Genomic DNA, 21,712 nt, shown 5'->3' with positions numbered 1-21,712 from the left:
GAGCACGCGGTGCTGGTGGGGCGAGCCCCTAACTGCGCCTGCCCTTCCATAGCAGGGTCTCCCGGGGTTCCTTAGCAAAAAAAATGGGGCTATCAACAATTAAAAACATCTTTTGTTGCTCGATTACTTGTTTTGCTTTTCATTGATGGGAGGATTAAGACGACTCTCCTGGATGTTAACTGTCATGATAACTATCCTTTAAGGAGAAGAGGTGGAGGTGTGTGTGTGTGACCTGATGCAAGGGAGAAAAGAGCATCGAAAAAGCCTGCAGGATCAGGCCAGTGCCCCACCTAGTCCAGCATCCTGTTCTCACAGTGGCCACCCAGATGCCTGTAGGAAACCCGCAAGCAAGACCCGAGCCCAAGAGCCCAGTGATTTCCAGCAACTGGTATTCAGGAGCATCGCTGCCACCAACTGTGGAAGCAGAGCATGACCTTAGTGGCTGGCGGCCATTGATAGCCTTATCCCCTTCCACGAATTTGTCCAATCCACTTTTGAAGCCATCCAATTTGGTGACCATCATCGCTGCCTCCTGCGGGCGCGAGTTCCGTAGTTCAACAACGCGCCGCTGCGCAGTGGAAGGACTTTCTTTTATCCGTCCTGAAAAGAAAGGAGAGGGAGGGCACCGGAGCAAGTTTGCCCTGCAGAGTTGTGAGGGAGAGTGACGCTCGTTTAAACTCTTGCCTTTCACAGCTGTTAAAGGTGAGGGGTTTCCTGCGACCCTGCAACCAAGTTTACGCGCGCTGCGAAGGCACCAGCTCGTCTTTTTTGCAAACTCGTTTTTGCGCGGGGCTTGTCTGCGACCAAGAGCCGCAGCAAATATTTGGGATCCCTTGGCCCCTTTGCAACTGCTGATGCCCAAGTATTAACCTGGGAACTTTTGCAGGAGAAGTGAGCGCGCTCAGTCCCACCCCTGTGTGCTATGGTTCCTTCCCCCAGGAATGCTTATTTCTGATCATGAAGAGGTGCCTGGAGCTAAACCATTTTACCATTTGGGGCGGGGTGCTGCTGCTGCTGCCTAGATGCACATCATCATTAAGAGAGCTATACTAGAGGCATCTCTGCCTGTGCTGTACACACCCATTTCGTTTGTCTCTCAATTGTCTGTGGTTAAAGAGTGTAGTTGAATTTCTCTTGACACCTTGCCAGGGGTAGCAAATGTGTTGCCAGCCAGTTGCTGTTAAACTAAAAGTCCTATCATCCATTGTCCATGCTGGCTGTGGCTCATGGGAGTTGTAGTCCAACAGCATCTAGAGGGCATCACAATGACTGCCCCAACGTCCCCCCCCCAATACCAAGTCTGTTTGCCACAGATTCCCCACTGTGCAGAATACTTCAACATTTTGAAAAACAAACAAACCAGAGCCTATTTTCAGGCTCACCAATGATGGAAAAACACTTTGTACATGCTTAGAGACATTCCAGTATTACGGCAACCCTTCCAAGGCTCCTGTCCCCAATGCTTCATGCCTAAATGTATTGCTCACCCTTTCCCCACAATGGATGAGTTCTGATTGTAAACTCAACATTTTAATCTGTAGTTAATGAATGAATCAAATCAATGGCTATTAGTGCTTTCAAACTTTAATTGAAGGAGCATCCCATGTACTTTAGTCCAAAGCATCACTTACACTGCCTGTCATTCACTTCGGCTGATCACCATGCCATATGAATTTAAAAAAGGGCCCACTTTATTCGTAAGAAATTACAAATGTCTCGGTTGGGTCTGAAAGCATTAATTGATTAATCAGAATGATGATTTGATGAGTTAATTAACTGCAAATTAAATCATGCTTTCATAGAAATCCTATATGCTGGAGAAAGGGGGCGCGTTTGGCAGTTAACAGGAATGACTGAATGAACCTGAGCACTTATTCACAACGGAAAAAAATATTCTCTCATCTACCAAATGGGTTTTAGCAAACAGGATTTTAGGGAAGAGAAATTATTCACTTCCCGGGTTCTGAGTTTAGGGTGTGTGCAAGCTGGTTAAATAGCTGCCGTTGCAGTGCAATGAAGGGGGATGACAAGGACTTTTCTGACCCTTTAACAAAGCTACAATTTCAAGCACAGGGGTCAAGCCATGGAAAAGCTGAGACTAATGTTGCCAACTTTTTCCCCCTGGCAGGACTCCTCTGCTTTGTATTGCTGCATGACGCCATCAGAATGTCAGCAGATGAAATATCTCCCACCATGGGAACGCAGAAGTGAATTTCCATATATTATGCAACTGTTAAATACTGCTAAGTGCTGTGCTGACATCTCGAGAAGTTTGATTGCACCATCTCCAGAGCCCCGTTTAAGCTCTAGTATCTTGCATTCATTTATTAATCCAATTCAACTGTAATTTTAGGTAAGCCTTTTGAAGGTGGCACCTGGAATTGGGCATGTGTGTCCAGTATTCGATTTTGATCCATACAGACCTGCCCCACTCTGGAACAGGGAGGAGGCTGCACCAAGGCAGAGGGGCATCCTAGACACAGCCGCCCCTACCATTAGGCAGAGTGTAATGAGTGCCTCAGATGGCTTGTTTTGGATGTTAAGAAGGGACAGCAAAGGTATCTTTGTTAGCGTAAGTGACAATACAACAATAAGAGGTATTATGAGATTTTAACTTGGCCCTCCTCAAGTACTACACACCTTGAATTGGAGGAGGGAGAGGTGTTAACATTCTGCCTCAGGCAGCAAAATGTGTTGGACCTGCCCTGACCATACATGAGGGGAACGGGACGATGACACATTTTGAAGAACACCAATGCCCGGTCTACATGTGCCACTGCATGAGATGGTAGAATTGTTAGAGGAGAAATACTGCTTTGCCTATGGTCACTTATGGAGCTGTAGGATGGGACATTTGAACCAGGCCCTCCTGGTTTAGTATCTTCTGCACAATACCACATTGGCTCTGGTTGAGGGGAATGACTGTTCATAGTAGGTTTAGAAGGAAGTTGATCATGTTTAGATGGAATCGTTTGCAAGAACACTAAACTCAAGCTCCTTGATCATGGGCTTCCAGAAGTGTCTGGAGCCCACTTGTTAAAATAGGATACTGGACGAAATGGACCTTTTGTCAGACTGGGATTATGTCCTTATTCCAGAGGGGCAGCTGTTTTTGTTCCATCAGGCACCAGTGATGGGCAAATCTGTCAATTTCTGTTTCTCCCTCTTTGTCATTTTTCCAGTCTTAAATTCAATTATCCACACTTCTACATCCATTTGAAGTTTGTTTGTTTTTGCTCATGAAGATTCACTAGTGTGTCATTGTGCATTTTTGCCTAATATGCACATTTTTGCAAAGCAATTACCTCTAATTTTTCCTGTATGTTGTTTCCACCTATACACATTTCTTAGAACATTGCTTGATCAGAGAATTGCGTTGCAAAATCCAGAGCAGTGCAAATTTTGAAGGCCTGCTATGTTTCTTATATCGTCTTATATTGTTTCCAAAAGTGTGAATAAGTTAGACCTACCTTTAAATGCAATGTGAATTGAAATTCTCCTCCATCCCTATCCAATGCAAAATGGTCTTGGGTCGCCTTAAAGACTGACAAGATTCCATGTTTGCAGAAGCTTTTGCAGACTTCCGTCAAATGATGTGGACTCCAGCCTACAAAAGCCACAAAACAGAGTTCATTAATGGTTAAGTCTTTAAGATGCTGTAGTTTTATGTCTTATGTTCCTATTCTCTCTTTAATTTCCGATGATTGTCACTAAGGCTATTATTGTTGCAGCTGTTGTTATTGCACACAATTTCTTTTCTTTCTTTCTTTTTTAGGGTAAAGATTGAATTGTCCCACAAATCCTTTGCGTGGTGTACCAATTGACATTTGTCCCTGCTCGCTCAGGGACAGCTGAAGGATTGGAGCAGTAACCTCGAGAACTTTGGGGAAAGCGTTTCTCTACATATTTTTGTTTGTGCTCATTAGGGTGATAAAAGCAGGACAGGCGGTTTCATTTTCCCCGTTAGTTGTGACTACCGTTTGTGCCATCCAGGTCAAACGCAACGTGGAAAGTAAGAAAATCTGACACCATCATTGATCTGCTCTCCTTGTACTCATGTCATCCCCGTACACTAGAGACAAAGAAATGTGGCTTAAAAATTGCAATTAACCAGCATTGGGGCAGGTGCCTCTCGTTGGCTATTTATTCTTTTCAAACTTCATGTCGTCCTGGAAGCAACACTCATTCATAACATTCATTCATCCTTCCAATAAAAAAACAAAAACATTGCATGTACAGATTGCATGTGCCTGTTCATATTCACCTTCTTTTCTTTTTATTGGAAGCGGGGAATTTATGTGTTTAGTGCCTTACGGTTCCTCACAAAGTTTGCTTGAATCTTGAATAAATCTACCCCCCCTCCCCATTTTAAAAAGCATTAGCTTCCTTTCAAACATTCCTTAACTTTTAGTGTTTTGCAACTTGATGAAAAGGAAAAGGTCGATTTGTTCAGAAGGGACGCGTGTGCTCTGTAATTGTTCCAATAGCTGTGGAGTTTCGGCCTCACTCTTTTGGCTTTTGCTTTGCTTTGTAATTTCAACAGGAGCTGTCTCTGCACCCTCCCCTACACCCCCCCCCCCACAATTGTCAAATCAAGACCTGCTCCAGGTGCTTTCATTTAGGTTTACTTCTCAGTGGATGGTAAATCTCGGACTGAGTTCTGTGCTCCAAGTGTCCCTGATAAGTCACCGTTCCTTGCTTTTAAAATTTTCATTTTTTGCCTTCTGGCGGATGTTTTGCTCAATTTTGAAACTGTGAGCTGTCATTTTTCAGGGTTTTGCTCCCTCCTTAGGGTTCTAAAGGGTAAATCTCTCAGTGGGGAACTGAAGCCCTGAAGCTCAGTGGCAGAGCATACGCTTTGCTGGCAGAAGGCCCCAGGTTCAACTAGGAGAGGACCCTGCCTGAAATCCAGGAATTCTGCTGCCAGTCAGGATAGGATTAGGGTTCCAGTGCAGTGATGACCCTATCTTGAGTCACAAAAATCCACCTCAGGCAGCTGATGCTAAGGATCAGGGAGGAACAACAAAAGGCTGAGGGACAGAGCTGAGTGGGCCATGTTGCCTGCTGCCACTGCTGAAATAGATGTAATAAATAAGAGATAAATACATTTTACCATCCACCATTTTCTCCAAGGAGATCAAGGTGACATACATGGTTCATCCCTCATCATTCAGCCCCCACAACGGTGAGATGTAAAACACAGGAGCAGTCAAGTACAACATTCCTAGAGTGAACATGTTTACACATGGGGAGAGATGTTTGTCCAGCCAGCAGCTAAACTTCCTGTTTCCTTCTGGACAGGGACAGACTTCCTCTGCATGTGACTAGAGGTCGGTGTGGCCTCACCTGTGCAGGTAATGACAAAAGCACAGGGCAGGGCAGCCATCTCTCTCTCTATGACTACATGCATCAAAGAAGCAAAATCTGTTTAGCCAAAGATGCTCTCTTGGCCTCCAGCCAAGAGAGGACAAAGGGACTGTCTCTTTATGAGATAGTTTCCAGGTGTATGTTACTTTTCTAAGCTAAGTCTGCCTTCTGGGATCTGATTGTGAACAGAATGTGAGTAAACTCTTTTTATATTTTTATAGAAGACTGTGTCATGTCTTATCTTTTATGAGGGAATAAGGGGAAAATACCAGAACAAATACTATAGAAGCTTTAGCGAGCCTGAGCAAACGCATCCGCTGTGAGTTTAAAAAGGGGAATGTTACTCTGCAAAATTGTGAACTTGTTTACACAAGTTGGAAAGGCTACAATCAAACAATATATCCTCTCGTGCATCCCTGAACATTCCCACAACAACAACCCTGTGAGGTAGGTTAGGCTGAGAGGCAGTGACTGGCCCAAGGTCACACCCAGTATTGAGCTTCATGGCCAAGTGGGGATTTGAACACTGGTCTCCTGGTCCTTGTCCAACACTCTAACCACTGTACCACACTGGCTTAGTTGGAATTCCTTGAAATGGTTTGGGAGGCACCATCTTCCTTTTGCCTCAAACTTTCTTGATCCAGCCCTGTAGCAACAGAAGGTTGCATGCAGAAGGGTATCACATTATTTTTCAAAGGCGATTGCAGGGAAGTCATTGGGTTCTGGGCCACTCATGCAATATGTCACTCCTTAAAGCTCCAGGTAAAGTGGTAAGATAGGAGAGGACTGTAGCTCAGTGGCTGGACACCTGCTTTGTAGGCAGAAGGTCCCGGGTTCAAAGGCCAGAAGCTTCTCCAGGGAGGGCTGGCAGAGAACCTTGCAAGAAACAAGGGTTCAGTGTGTGAGTGTAGGAGAGATCAAGCACTCCTCTTTAGCTACGAGACGTAGGTTACAAACACACCTCTGTGTTTGTCTGCAAAAATGTTGGTGGTGATGCTCGAGTTGGCTAGCGGGAGCTGACAGGACTGGATGCGCCTCCATTAAAAAACGGAAAGACCCAGCACCTGAAGAACTGTATTCCCTCACAAGAAGCTGCCCAGGCTCTGAGAGCTTAGGGGGAAGCTCTTTTCTTGGTCCTGTTACCCTCACTTGGTAGGGAAGCAGGAGAGAGCCTTCTCAGTGGCTGCTCCCAGGCCTTGGAATTCCCTTCTTAGAAAGATCAAGGTTCCCTCCAAGCCTTGTTCTCCTTCTGTTAGTAGATGGAGACTTGTTCCTTTTTTTAAAAAAAAAAAACCAACAACAGTTTATTTAAAGATTTCCCATAAATTTGATACATAAGATTGATTATCACCATCTTCCCAATAAAAGACTGTCTTGTTCCAATAGGTTTTTGGAAATTGACTGTTTCTAAGGAAAGGGCTGGCACTGCAATGTTTTTATTGTAATGATCTGCATGTTTTAATAGATCATATCTGTGTGCAGGGCTTTTTCCCCCCAGCCAGAACTCACCAGAACTCAGTTCCAGCACCTCTCAGGTGGGTGCCATTGCCATTATAAGATAACAAGGGAGGCATTCACGGTGAGTTCTGGCACCTTGTGTGTATGATGATGATGATGATGATGTTTTAAAATTATTGCTTCCGCCATGTGACCTATGTTTTTAGCTGTTTCTATTTTAGCTGTAAGCTGCCTTGAGTCCTTGTCAGGGAAAAAGGTGGCTGGTAATAATAATAATAATAATAATAATAATAATAATAATATCCATGCACTTAGAAAACTGGATCTCAGGAAGAAGGATTATAGTCTAGCCTTCTCTCTTCCACCATTTCTTCTCTATTTGGAGAGAATCTTAGGAGCTAGCAACATGTCTGTCTCTGCCTGCAGTCTCGAATGGTGCAACCCAGACACAGGCTTATTGCCTTAGTGAGAACTAGGTCAAGAAAAACTGGACTAGGTTTTTTTTTTTGTTTTAAATGCTTTCTGGGTTGACATGCTATAGAAGCCCTTTATTAGATGGCTTTTTAAAATGGTGACCTAAGCAAAATGTTTTCTTTTTGTAAAGTTCGGGAACTGGGCAGGTCTTGGAGTGCTGTCTTGGAATCATGTTTATTTGCATGTTTATTTGCCCCATTGTTGCAGAGATATTGAATTGAAGCAGCAAAGAGATGTTACTTTTCACGTAGGATATATATAGATATGCGTTCATTTCCTTATGCATTCCAAATGAAAGCTTAACAAATAGGAACCACGATGATGCTAATAACGTAATAGATCAGGGGCTTTTGGGATGGAAGGTCTATACTGATTTCCATGCACAAAGATTAGCATCAAACAGAATTTTGCAATTGCCTGTGTAAATTCTTTCTTGTAATGATAAGAATGCACCTCGAAGCTGTGGATTTTGATCCCAGATACAGATGTGCGCGCGCGCACACACACACACACACACACACCGCTCTGCATCTCACACAAGGTGTCGTGGATACTTCTGGAAGACAAGCAGCTGCAATAAGAGAGATCAGAAAAGGAGACTTAAATTGATACAATTAATCCCTTGGAAATACAGCAAGACTATCTTTCCTTATTCTTGCACAGTTCAAACATCCAGAGAATATGCTTAATTAAAATTTGGCTATACATTTTTAAAAGATAACAAAAAAATAAAAGAAATGGGCTAATTATATTGCTCTGCATTCTGCTATGTGGTTTTTTTTTTTTAATAACATACTTTTCCAGCTTGGTCCAATCCCAGGAGATGTAGTTTCTCATTTATAAGAAGGTCCCTGGTGGGATTTTAAAAGGGGGATATCTTATAAAAGGAAAATATATTTTGAAAGTGGTTCCTTGAAAGGATCAGTGGCATCCTGGATGTATCTGTGTCCAAAATGTGCATCTTCCAAACATGCAAATGTTTCTCCTCTAAGGATTTCCCATCTTGTCTTCAAATTGGCGAAGGAGGCACTGCTGCCTTCAGCTCTTCCTCACAGTTCCCCAACTATCGTAAATAGACGGTTTTGAAAATTTGTTTTATTTAATGAACTGAAAGGTTGAGTCTTCTCCTTTGCGTATTAACTCCCCCTAATATATGATGGTACATATTAATGGTCGTTAACAAGCTAAATGCTCTTTTTCCACAGAAAGCCCACAGGAGAGAGAACGAGGGGGAAAATATCCCCTCATTTGAGATAATTTCACTGAATCGTTGCTGTGTTCTCCCCTCAGGGCAAGGTGAGACGTGTCCTGGAAATATGTTAGAGAGAGGAGAGAGGGCATCCAGGAGCTGAGAGCGAAGATGAGGCAGTCTTCAAAAACTGCTGGCCTGGGAAAATCCAGATTCTGAAGGGAAATCAGTTTGGTTTGGGGCCATCCCCACAGAAGGCCTTCCTTCCTCCTAGCACCATCTCAAAACCTTTCTCCTCTTCTTCTCCTCACTGTTGGGATTCTCCTCAGATCCCTGCTGCCGTTAGAATGGAAGCAGAAGGTGAAAAAAATGGCAGCACTGCTTGGAATCTTAGGCCCCATCTGCACTATACATGTCTTCTTTTTCTTCTTTGGTGATCCCTTGTAGCTGAGTAAGATTGTCTTCCATAAACACGGTTTTAACAATGAGTCAGTAAGTGACTGTGGAGGCCAATTCTGGATCCACACATCCTTCCACAGTGGGGACATTGGTTAAAGCACAATGAGCCCCTTTTAAACAGACATGGCTTCCCCCCAAATATTCTGGGAGTTGTAGTTTGTTCAGGGTGCTGACAGTTGTTAGGAGGCCTGTCTTCTCCTCCCAGAGTGATGACTCCTGGGAAGAGGGATTTATGGTTAATCTGTTCTAGGAACTGTTGCTCTGTGAGGGGAATAGGGGTCTTCTAACAACTCTCAGCACCCTGTACAAACTACCCTTAATAAACTACCTTTCCCATAATTCTCTGAGGGAAGCCATAACTGTTTAAATCAGAGGTTTTCAACCAGTGTGATGTGGCACCCTGGGGTGCCTTGAATGATGGTCAGGGATGCTGCAGGGAGAGTGTTCAAAAAGGGTGAGATGCTGCCAGCTCTGCAGGCAAGGGGCAACATAATTGGGCTTCTGAGCCCCACAGGGGTGCCACAGAAAGAATGTAGTTGGTTAGGGGAGTCATGGACTCAAAAAGGTTGAAAACTTCTGGTTGAAAGTGTTCTCATAGTGGTTTAAATGGATGGTGCGGATGGGACCTCAGATTACAGCAGCACACTCCTGCTTTTAAGTGGCTACAAAACCACAATTCCAAGATGTTAACCGAGCCTTAGAAACACACAACCAGAATTCTACCATCATATTTTAATTTTTTAATTAAAAAAATAGTCAATGAAAACCCTTATTCCTCATTCACTGCCCCCAAAGATGACCAAATGTGAATCTGACTGACTTCTGCAATTAAAGGCAGAAGATCTCAATGTATGGGAATACAAACAAATGTCAATAAACTTTTAATGTACTATTCAACTTCCACAGCTGATTGTTGTTTGTTGTTATTGTTGTTTTTTTGCCTGAGTAAGACATCCTAAATTAGCCTCAGATTTTTCTTACAGGGAACATTTTGTGGCAACTTTGCAAATTATTTGCTTCCCTTCTTGTAACCATGTTGCCAGTTCTGTCGGGTGTGTAGTATACAGTGAAGACGGCAATTGAAAAGTAAGCTGCCTTTAAAGAGATTTCCCTTTCCATCATCCCTCAGAAACCAGTGAATAAATATCCCTTCCTTTGTAGATTTAGACTCCGCTCCTAAGAGCAGCTTGGCAGTTTGGTTTCACCCAGAAGAAAGGAATCGCATCCTCGAGTGTAGCTGATAAGAGCAACAATTTACAAACGCAGGATCTGTTATGCAGAGAAAGCTTTATTGCTGTGACTCCCGCGTTACATCCGCAGCACACAAGGGTTAATCGCTGGATCAGTTTGCAGCTGGTGGGTGCTCCCTGGGGAATCTTAGCAATAGACTCCTCCATGCAGACGGGGTCAGTTTTGCTATCTTCAGGTCAGCAGGTCACGTGATAAAGGAGCTCTGAAACTTCAACTCCTAGGAGACACAAGTGCCAATCCCATTTTGTGGTCTGCTGCTGCAGGGCTCTCCTTGTGGTTTTTGGCTGACTCCATCAAAATGCATGCATAGCCCTGCGGCGTATAATTGGAAAAGAGGGATTTTCAGAGCTGCAGATCAGACTGGGGTTTTCTGTGCTAGCTCATAAGCAGTGGGCTCATAAGCAGTGAATGGTCCCTGGGAGGATTCCTTAAGCTTACCCGCACTCTGCTATGTCTCCCTCCATCATTTTCTGTTTCCTCCTTTTAATGGACCTGTGCTAAACTTTGAGTTGTAGACAAAAGGAGAGCAGTTCTTTTGACCTAAGGTGAACATAAGGACATAAGAAGAGTCCTGCCAGATCAGGCCAATGGCCCATCTAGCCCAGCATCTTGTTCTCACAGTGGGCAACCAGAGTCCTGTGGGAAACCTGCGAGAAGGGACCCGAGCACAAGAGCCCTCTCCCCTCCTGTGGTTTCAGCAACTGGTATTCAGAAGCATTGCTGTGTCCAACTGTAGAGACAGAGCTTAACCACTGTGGCTGGTAGTCACTGATCGCCTTCTCCTCCATGAATTGGTCTAATCCTTATTTTAAAGCCACACCACTGCCTCTTAGCTTGTGGGCAGCAACAACAGCAGCAGCATGGTTCTCTCTCTCTCTCTCTCTCTCTCTCTCTCTCTCTCTCTCTCCAGTGGTACCTCAGGTTAAGAACTTAATTTGTTCTGGAGGTCCGTTCTTAACCTGAAACTGTTGTTAACCTGAGGTACCACTTTAGCTAATGGGGCCTCCCACTGTCACCATGCGATTTCTGTTCTCATCCTGAAGCAAAGTGCTTAACTCAAGGTACTTTTTCTGGGTTAGTAGAGTCTGTAACCTGAAGCGTCTGTAACCTGAAGCAACTGTAACCTGAGGTACTACTGTATTTTTATATTTACCACTTTCCTGCCCAGAGCTGGTCCATGACATTTTGCTCACTGAGGCGACAGATGGAAGGTGACCAGATGAGCAGCAGAATCATACTTTTCTATGGGCAGATGAATCTGGCAATGGGATGGCATCCTCCAGCACACCCGAGGGCAGCATGCACGGCACCTGCAGTTCTCTCCTCCACCACCTCCCTCCCATTCCCTGCCTCCCATTGTCTGCTGCCTGAGGCAGCCTCCTCACTCTGCCTAATGGCAGGGCAAGTCCTGGTCCTGCTTCAGTTGGAGGCTCACAACAAGAGTTTAAAAAACAACAACACAAAGGCACAAGCTATTAAAAGGAAAAAAGAAAACAAATAATATAAACCACCTTTAACAGGGAACCCATTCTGAATCCACGCCAAGTATGCAACTGATTTTCTTTATACAGTGGTACCTTGGGTTACATACGCTTCAGGTTACATACACTTCAGGTTACAGACTCTGCTAACCCAGAAATAGTACCTCGGGTTAAGAACTTTGCTTCAGGATGAGTACAGAAATTGTGCTTTGGCGGCGCGGCGGGAGCAGGAGCCTCCATTAGCTAAAGTGGTGCTTCAGGTTAAGAACAGTTTCAGGTTAAGTACGGACCTCTGGAACGAATTAAGTACTTAACCCGAGGTACCACTGTAGTTCCATCTTTCACACCTTCCTCTTTCTTATTTTGCATCATAGGATTATAGATATAGAAGGGATCCAAAAGTCATCTAGTCCAACCCCCTGCAATGCAGGAATCACAGCTAAAGAATCCCTGGCAGCACACACTTTTCTTCTGCTTCCTCTTCACTCTGCCTTCATTTCTCCATGATCCTCAGGCTCAGGTTCCGGCTTCAGTTGGGCATATTGCCCTGTGCTAGGCAGAACACATATAAAACAAGGTGCTGGTAACTTTCTTTTGAAGTCTGGCTGGGGCCGGCCCTACTGTTAAGCAACGTGAGCCGACTTCCTGGGGCTGCAGATTCTGGGGATCAGGGTGTGGTGGTGAGTTTTTTTTGTTATTATAACAGGACAGCCACATTTTGTGCAGGGGTTTAGTTCCAAGGGCTCTGCATCTACATGAAAGCATGTGTACTCAAACATCCCCCTTGGAACCACCCTATCCTTTTGAAGTCAAATGCAAGGTGGAAACAAGGAACGTGGAAAGCTTATGCATTTAACTGGCTGGGTTTCAACCAATGTATGGTTGAGATTGTTCATGTTAGATGTGCATGATATACTTTTTGTATTTTATTGTTTTCATTTCTTTTGGATTTTACCTGTGTCGTTTTAATTTCTGCAAGCCACTTTGAGTCCTGGTCTGGGGAAAAGGTAGGATATAAATATATGTAGCAGCAACAACAATAATTGTTAAACAGGCTAGATGCCATCACCATGGCTGTGAATTCTGTCCTCTGTTCCTTCAAAAGGAGTTAGCATATTTATTTACTGATTTATTTATTTTGCATTCACATCCTGCCTTTCCTCCATCATGGAGTCCAGGCTGAGAACATGTGGCCATCATCCATCCAGATATTGGACAGAATCAGATCTGCTTTGCTTGACCGAGGTGGTGGCCCCACAGAACTTCAGATTGTGCATACCCTGGGATGAGTGTTGCATAATGGGAGTTAAGCAATCAGGATTCGACCCTATCAGTTTTTAAGATGGTATTTATCCAGTGGCACGACAAGAACATTTTAAAAAAAACCAACCGACTCTTTAGTCTGCTAAGCATATGTTCCATCTTCAGAATGGCAAGCATCGCCCATGAAACGCAAGTCATCATCGGGGCAAACTGTGAATTGACAGTTTTGCTGGAATCAAAGCCCCCCAGATGTGAGTCTATGGGGCAGCTTTCCCTATATTTATCATTTCATTGCAACCCATATTTCTGCTTTCACATAGCTGTGTCAAAAAATACTTTTGAGACACACATATATAAAGGATGGTGTGGCATAAATATTCCTCTAGCCTGGGGTGGCTCGTTTGAGGGGACATGTTTTGTCCATTTCTCCTTTGCGTTGCTACCCTGCTGCAGGAATGGGGACCTCCTCCTCTCCCCCCGCCCATCTTCAAATCACTGGGGAGAGGGTAATTTAAGCTATACTTGATGTAACCTATACATCACTGTCTTCTGGACCAGCTTTAAAATTAAACTCTGATGTACAAAGTTAAACAAAAATGAGATAAAAATTGGCAGGGGTTGAAGAGGGTCAAAGTAGTCAAAACAGAAGGTGGACCATTCCTCCTTTTGATTTATGTTATTCCACGGGCCAGGAAAAATAAAATAAAATTATGAGTCTCACTGAGACTTTTTTCGCTGAAAATAATGCATTCCTAATTTGCTTTCTATAGACTACCAGGCCTTTGATGTGGAAGATGAACAAATAAAATTATAAAGAAGCAGCAATGAGGTGGAGGTGGGGAGAGAATGGGGGTGGGGAGTGTATGAATTGTAGCAATTGTTAATAAATAGTTTTAAAATAGCATTTATGCTTTAAATATAATTTAAATGCTGCTTTTTATTGCCCATCAACATCGACGCTGAGAAATTTGCTTGAATTCTTGGCAGTAGGTTTTCAAATATTAGCACTTAAATATTAGCACTTAAATGTGTGCTGAGGAGAATCATTATCTTCTACCTACATCAATATCACACAATATTAATAACTGTCTCTTTCATTAGAACTTCTCATTTTCCACATATTTTGGGCATTTCCTATTGTGAGATCCACAGTGATGCTGCAAGTCAATTGGAACAGGATGGTTCTCTTATTTGACTTCAGGTTTTCATATCCTTTGTCTGATTCTTTGTTCCTCACCATCTCATCCTTCATATTTACTTTGGTTAATACTTTCATATATATCCCATGTTTAGCAAGGATAGGGAGCCTGATAACTTCCAGATGTTGCTGGACTACAACTCCCATCAGGCCCTGGCAGCATGTACAATGGCCAGGGATGATGGGAGTTGTAGTCCATCTGGGGAGTCAAAAAGAATCCTGAGAACTGTATTACCCCTCACAGAGCTACGGTTCCCCAAACTCTTAGCAAACTGAAGTCCCCAGGCATCTTTGATGGCTGGTTTCCATGTAGCCAGATCTCCTCAGTATCGAACCTGGGAATATTATTTGTTCCTGGATGCTGGCAGAAATACATATTTCATGCCTTGCCTGTAATAAAACAAAGTTAAGTTAAATGGCACAGCGAGAGAGAGAGATACTCACCAACGAATGTGCTTTAAAGGAGGAATGCTCTAATTTCTAGCACTTTGCTTTCATTACACTGCAAAGCATTACAGGCCAAAGCTGTTTCCTGAATAAACCTTCCGATGGCAGGCTTCTTGAACAAGTTGACTGTTTCTAATGATCAACAGCTGCCTCTGTGGTTTTTTTTTTACTTCAGTCTAGTGATTCATGTCTTTTGCCCAGAAATGATCAGTGGAACAAATGTTTGCTTAGATATATTACAGAGGAACAACCGGGGGTGAGGGGTGGGCAGGCAGGCAGGGAGGAATAGGAGACAGTTTAATGGAAATGCGTCTTTCAGTTATCTGATAGTTTGACAATTAACCCAAACTAGTCATGGGAAGTAAATTGGAAAGCCCTTTCCAATTTTTTTTTAAATAAATAAAATAAAATAATGCTGCAGTTAACCCAGGAAAGTTCAGTTCCATCTGGGATTTCACTTCCTTCACAAGAGCTTCCAGTAGACACATACAATTTCTAAAGAATCTGTTCAAATCTTGGCCTCTATTAAGGATTTTATATCAGACTTTTGACCGCCCCCTTCCCTTCCCTTCCCTTCCCTTCCCTTCCCTTCCCTCTTTTCCCCTCTGAATTTTAGAAAGGGTTTGCTTCAACTAGAAAAACTGGGTTCTGTCAAGTGACTTGCAGCAAAACATTCCAGTATGATTGCTCTTTTCAGGAGACTCCATTCCATTCACCATCTCCTCAACTTCCAGATGAGCCTGCCTATTCTCTTCCAAAAAGCCTGCTCAGAATGCCCTCATCTTCTAGCTTTAGAACAGAGATTCCCAGAGTGGGCAGTATTGCCCCAGTGGGTGGGGGGAGGAGGTATTTCCTAAGATAAGGTTACTAGATTTTTTCCCCAAAGAATTTGGGGACACTTTTTCTTTTTGAAAAGAAAAAAAAAGTTATTTTTTAAAAGTTATTTTTTTTAAAAAAAGAATTAATATCTTTTCTTCTGTGGTCTCCTCTGTCATGTAGCCTTCCTCTGGGAAGCTAGCTGCCGTGGAGTAGGCTCGGGTCGGGCCTGGGCTCGGCCACATTTTCTTGCCCTCCCGGTGATCTCCTACCTCTTCTCCTTAGCGGCAGCAGCGTGGCAAGATCGGGGCTCCCCTCTTTTTTCTCCTTCATCTTTTTCTCTCTTCTCCTTTTCTCCTCCTTCTCCCTGTGTTGGCTCCAGGGTTTTCCTGGCCCTGGAGTGCTGCTGGGCAGTTGGTTGGGTGGTTGGGTGCTCTCGCTCCCAGCTTGATTTGGGTTGCGTGGGGGGGTCAGCGGTTCCCCCAGTTGATGCACTGGGCGTCCCTGGTTCCCCCTCGGCAGTGGCAGCGGCAGTCTCAGCAGCCTGGAGCCATCCTGGTAGCGCAGCTGGCTCTGGCTGGCTTTCATAGCTGCTCGCTGCCATGGCGCCTGCCATTTTGCCTTGCTGGAAGTCTCCATATGATGTGTCTTGTGCCGCTGAACCAATCACGCAACATTCATTCCCTACTAATAAACCTACAACACTTAAAATATAGATCTGGGGACATTAAGTGAAATCCGGGGACATTCTGGGGACAGATTTTGTCTGGGGGCCGATTTGTAAATCTGGGAACTGTCCCTGGGAAACAGGGACATCTGGTAACCATATCCTAAGAGGCAAGCGGGTGACAGGGGGTGTTGTAGGTGTAAATGACTCTCAGGCTTTGAAAAGCTGGTATCACTGGATCGAGTCCATCAGCTCTGTTGAATTAATTCCACTAAATAGTTTAAATTCCACTCAGTGGTTTGAATAAATGTGCAACTGACTTTTACTGTTTTGAATTTCATTGTGTTGTTATCTTCCTTCGTGGAGCATGCAAATCACAATTCTGAATAACGCCTTTTAAATGGAAGGGTAGGGGGCTCTGGGGATGAGTTTATAGAACCAAGGGGGCAGTGCCCTGAAAAAAATCAGGAACCATCACTAAGGGGAGGGCACAGCACATGCTTTGTGTGCAGAGGTCCCGGGTTCAATTCCTGACATCTCCAGATGAAAGGATCAGGTAGCAAGTGAGGGAATGAATGGTATTGGACTACAGATCCCAACACCACAGAATACTGGTTGGATGGAAGTTGCAGTTCCAGAACACATGGAGTCTTGTAGCATCCATGTCCCTGGGATGAGATTGAGTTCTCTTTGCAACTTTGAGGATTTTAGTGCTTTATTGATGCTCTTATTTTACATACCCGCACCAGGGCATGCACATGAGGACCTGTGCATCAGGGACCTGCTAATTTACATAGTATTAATGACATTTAGATACTGCCTTTCCTGCCTCTTCTGGGATCAGCAATGCATACAGAAGGGGTCCCCAGAAGTCTCCGAACTAGGCACTGAACACTTCCAGAATGCTTAGCTTCAGTAAGGTCACTGCATCATTGACCTACATCAGAACCATCTACATCATAAACCAACCAAGCAACTACCATCCAGTCATGCTTCAATCCTGCAGCCTTGCCAGGATTTTTCAAAACACCCTGGCTAGTTGGGGAAGACAGATCTCTGGACACTCCCTGGAATATCAGCAAGGATCAATGTAATATTAAGAACATAAGAAAAGCCTGCTGGGTCAGGCCAAAGGGCACCTATCTAGCCATTCATTCATTCATTCATTCATTCTATTTCTCTGCCGCTTTTCACTCACACAAGTCACAAAGTGGCTTACAAACAATAAATGACAATAACATAATAGAACATTACAAGTGCAACATAAATCATATAGAATAATTAGCAAATTGTAAGTGAAACAATTGCAAATAATCAGAAAATCAACCAGCTTCTATAAAACACTACAGTCATACCTCGGGTTACAGATGCTTCAGGTTGTGTTTTTTTGGGTTACGGACCCACCGAAACCCAGAAGTACCGGAATGGGTTACTTCTGGGTTTCGGCAGTCGCACATGTGCAGAAGCGCTAAATCACACTTTGTGCATGTACAGAAGCGCTGAATTACAACCTGTGTGTGCGCAGATGCACCGCTGCAGGTTGTGAATGCTGCGGGTTGTGAACGTGCATCCCACACAGATCACGTTTGCAACCCGAGCATCCACTGTATTAAGAAAACAACTAAAAATAAAATAAACAGCCTCCTGTTCTCACAGTGGCAGAGCAGTTGCCTCAGTGGGGAACCTGCAAGCAGGACCTGAGCACAAGCACCTTCTTCCCTTCTGTGGTTTTCAGCAAGTGGAATTCAGACGCATTTACTGCCTCCATCCATGGATCAGGTCAATGACCCATCTAGTCTCACAGGGGCCATGAAGATGCACAAGAGCACTCTATCTGTCTGTCTGTCTGTCTGCTATAACAATGCTGATATGAAGACTATTCTATTTTCCACTCGATTGCTGAAGGTAAGTGTTTGGGAAACAGAAGAGCAGGAAAGTATAAAGATCTGTTTGTTTGCAGAAAGGATTTAATCCCAAGATTCTTTTTTGGCAGATTAGCCAGAGCGAATTTTGTGGGGTCAACTTACCCTGTGGTTGGGTCTTGTGGTTCAGCATGTTGGATGGGAAGGGGAGGAAACGAATAAGTGGAAAGGGAGTAGATCAAATTTCCCTCCCAGCATGGCTCTTTGAAGGGCATCCAGATGAATGAAGCCACTGGTGGAACAAGCAGGTGCTCAGATCTAATTACACTCTATGTGTTGTGAGGGGAAAAGAAACCTTTCTGTAGCTTTCCATGTGGATGTGAGGCATTATACGTCCTCCTCATCAAATGAAAGAAGAGAACAAAGGGGAGTGGGAAGGGAGGGTTACATGGGAAACCGATTAGCAGAGAGGCATGGGCAACAAACTGACTGCACACCATTAATTAGAGTATTGGACTTATAATTGGGGAGACCTGAGTTTGAATCCCACAGGCTCTTGGCAAAATACATTTTCTCTGCCAAATCTTTTCATTTGGCAGGGAAAATGTATTGTTGTGTACAGTGGGACCTCGGGTTTCAAGCGTCTCAGAAACTGAACTTTTTGGAACCCGAACGCCGAAAACCCGGAAGTAACTGCTTCCATTTTTGAATGTACATCGGAAGTCAAACAGCTACCGAAACGTGTTTTTCCATTTCCCCCATTGAAATTGCTGACAGCCCTTTGCGCCTCGGTTGTCAAATGTTTTGGAAGTTGAATGGTCTTCTGCAGGCATAGGCAAACTCGGCCCTCCAGATGTTTTGGGTCTACAATTCCCACCATCCTTGACCACTGGTCCTGTTAGCTAGGGATCATGGGAGTTGTAGTCCCAAAGCATCTGGAGGGCCAAGTTTGCCTATGCCTGGTCGTCTGGAATGGATTACTTTCAGCAAACAAGGTTCCACTGTATAGCCACGTATGCCATCAAGAGATCACTGAAAGGCATACAGGATCCAAATCCATTAAGATCATTGCTGGAGACCCTGCTCTAGGTGATCCAACTTTTGGAAATTAAGCAAATGACAATTGCAGATAGGACCTTCTCTGCAGCATCACTCCATTTATGGAATACTCTGCATTTTTAAAATTATTATTTAGACAGCAAAATAAGAGAGTTTTATTTATTTAGGCTTTTAGGGAACAGGTGTGATGGTTAATTTTTCTCCGCTTTCTCTCCTTTCTCTGGAGTCTTATGTTTGGTACCTTTATTAGGGTCCAGAGATTGTATACTCATGGGGGTGGTAGAAGGCTGATGGAGGACCCTGGGTGAGAGGCAGGGAAATGTTGGCCTCCCAGGGTGAGAAGCTACGAGGAGAAAGGAAAGATACAGGAGTTCCTATTATACGTGAAGGTGTCAACATTCCTTAGAACATTCCATCAAAAGGTACGTTGCAAACAGTCCTACAAGTGTGTGTGTGTGTGTGTGTGTGTGTGTGTGTATAGTTATTGTAGTTCTGCTCCAGGAAAGCACATGCCCATCAAATTCCAAGACACATTTGTAAACTCTTCACTGCTTCCATGCACACAAGGTACCATTTTATCCATCTTTGTATTCTAGGTGAATCCAGACTAGACTACCAACCTCTAGGGGAGTCTGTTTCATATAATTATCAGTATTCAAAGAATGATTGTAGGTGTTGTGGCTTAACAGCAGGTGAATAGCACTTATCTGAATATTAAATAAAGTGCAACCAGCTTTCAGAGTTTCACCCCCCTGGAAAAAAACCACGCACATGCTTTCAAAGTCATTAGTACAGAAGACCAAAACAGTAACTATAGTGACACCCTAAGTTTTTTCTTTCCTTTTTTTTTAAATAGAGGCATATTTTTACACTCAAATTCCTCACTGTTACAGATACTTTGGCTTGAACATAGATCTATACATTAGCAGGATAAGCAGCCCTAATTAACATGATTTGTAAATATTCTCTCTCTCTCTCTCTCTCTCTCTCTCTCTCTCTCTCACACACACACACACACACACACACAAATTCCAAGCTGAACGTGCGTCAATACGTACCTGGAATTTCAAATTCATTTGTTTTTTCAGGTTCATTTGATTTATATATTGCATTGATATCTATCCCACATTTCCTCCAAGTTTCTCAAAGTGGTATACATAGTTTTCCTCCTTCCCATTTAATCCACCTAACACCCCTGCGAGATAGGTTAGGCTGAGAGGCAGTTTCTGACCCAGGGTCACCGAATGGGGACTTCAACCTTAGGATCTCCCAGGTCCTAGTCTAGCACTCTAACCATTGCATCACACTGGTTGCAGATTTACTGTAGAGCGACACTGGGTGGATTTGGGTTGGATTATAAATGCTAAGATACAGTAGTAGCTCGGTTTTCAAACATAATCCATTCCAGAAGACTTCAAGTTCTGAAACGTTCAAAAACCGAAAACTCAATAGCCGACAGCTAGGCCTCAGGATCTTATACTCAGCTGAGTCACGTGGCATGTTCGACTTCCAAGGCTTGTTCGAAAACATTTACTTCTGGGTTTACGGGTTTCGAAAACAGAAATATTTGTCAATGGAGACGTTCGAAACCAAGGTACCATTGGATTTCGATCTGCGTGGCAAAACTCAACATGTTGGTAAAAGACCCCCAAAATGACCTGAAGGTATGATCCTGTAAAGCTGGTTATCCCTCAAGAAGTCATGGCACATCACTGATCTGCATTTCCACTTGACCCAAAAGATAAGCATGGTGAGTCAAAATGTGTAGGTATTGGTACTGTATAAACAGCACCGCAAAGAAAATAAAACTGGGCAGTTGACCCAAAATGGGAGCTCAGAGAACAGGTGCTCTCACAGGCTTGTCATCACCCATCACATGATGGATCTGCAATTTGAGCTGAAAGAAGGTATGAACGTGAGAAAGTATGTAGGCCTGTAGAGAATGGGGCCTCTGGTGTCATTTATTCATAAATATCCAGAAATAGGGCTCTGGTAGATCCTTCATGGAGCTATACAGTGGTACTTCGGGTTACATATGCTTCAGGTTACATACGCTTCAGGTTACAGATTCTGCTAACCCAGAAATAGTACCTCGGGTTGAGAACTTTGCTTCAGGATGAGAACAGAAATCGTGCTCCGGTGGCACAACAGCAGCAGGAGGCCCCATTAGCTAAAGTGGTGCTTCAGGTTAAGAACAGTTTCAGGTTAAGAACGGACCTCCGGAACGAATTAAGTACTTAACCCGAGGTACGACTGTACTCTACCGGAAGCATAACTGGTACCCAAAGTTATCCTTGCCAAATGATGATAGCCAGTCTTGGTTGTTCAATCAGAAGCGGCATCCCCAAGAGGTCATAAATGTATTTTTTCTTACTATACTTGCATTCATAATAACTGTTGTGTTGTTGTTGTTGTTGTTGTTGTTGTCATCTTACCTTTTTCCTGACAGGAACCCAAGGTGGCTTACAGATAAAATAGAAACAGCAAAAAAAAAAGGGGGGGACACCATCATTTCTATATCTATCTATGTTATAAAAGATTGCATAGATTTTATGCATTGGCATTCATGCCCTCTGTTGTGAACAGCCCTGTGGTCCTTTGACGAAGGGCAGTGATATACTTCAAATACTGTCCACACAAACCAAAAAAAGATGAAGTTGTGATGCCTATGTTCTACCTCCACTGTTGGAGGTAGGATAAGGCGTGGATCTTCCAAGCCCC

The 21,712-nt window shown here is 43.7% G+C and overlaps 1 long non-coding RNA gene across 1 annotated transcript; it reads left to right on the top strand.

Moving 5' to 3' along the window:
* Window positions 1–8: 8 nt before the first annotated feature.
* On the top strand, window positions 9–9,850 carry LOC310849839. Its single transcript, XR_014567122.1, has 3 exons — window positions 9–702; window positions 3,776–6,946; window positions 8,590–9,850. It is a non-coding gene; the product is annotated as an uncharacterized lncRNA (long non-coding RNA).
* Window positions 9,851–21,712: the final 11,862 nt, after the last annotated feature.

Source organism: Podarcis gaigeae, assembly GCF_964106915.1.
Source record: "Podarcis gaigeae genome assembly, chromosome: 8".
NCBI classification, from domain to species: Eukaryota; Metazoa; Chordata; class Lepidosauria; order Squamata; family Lacertidae; genus Podarcis; species Podarcis gaigeae.
The sequence above is the reverse complement of the archived record's forward strand: the minus strand, read 5'-3'. Positions and strand labels throughout refer to the sequence as shown.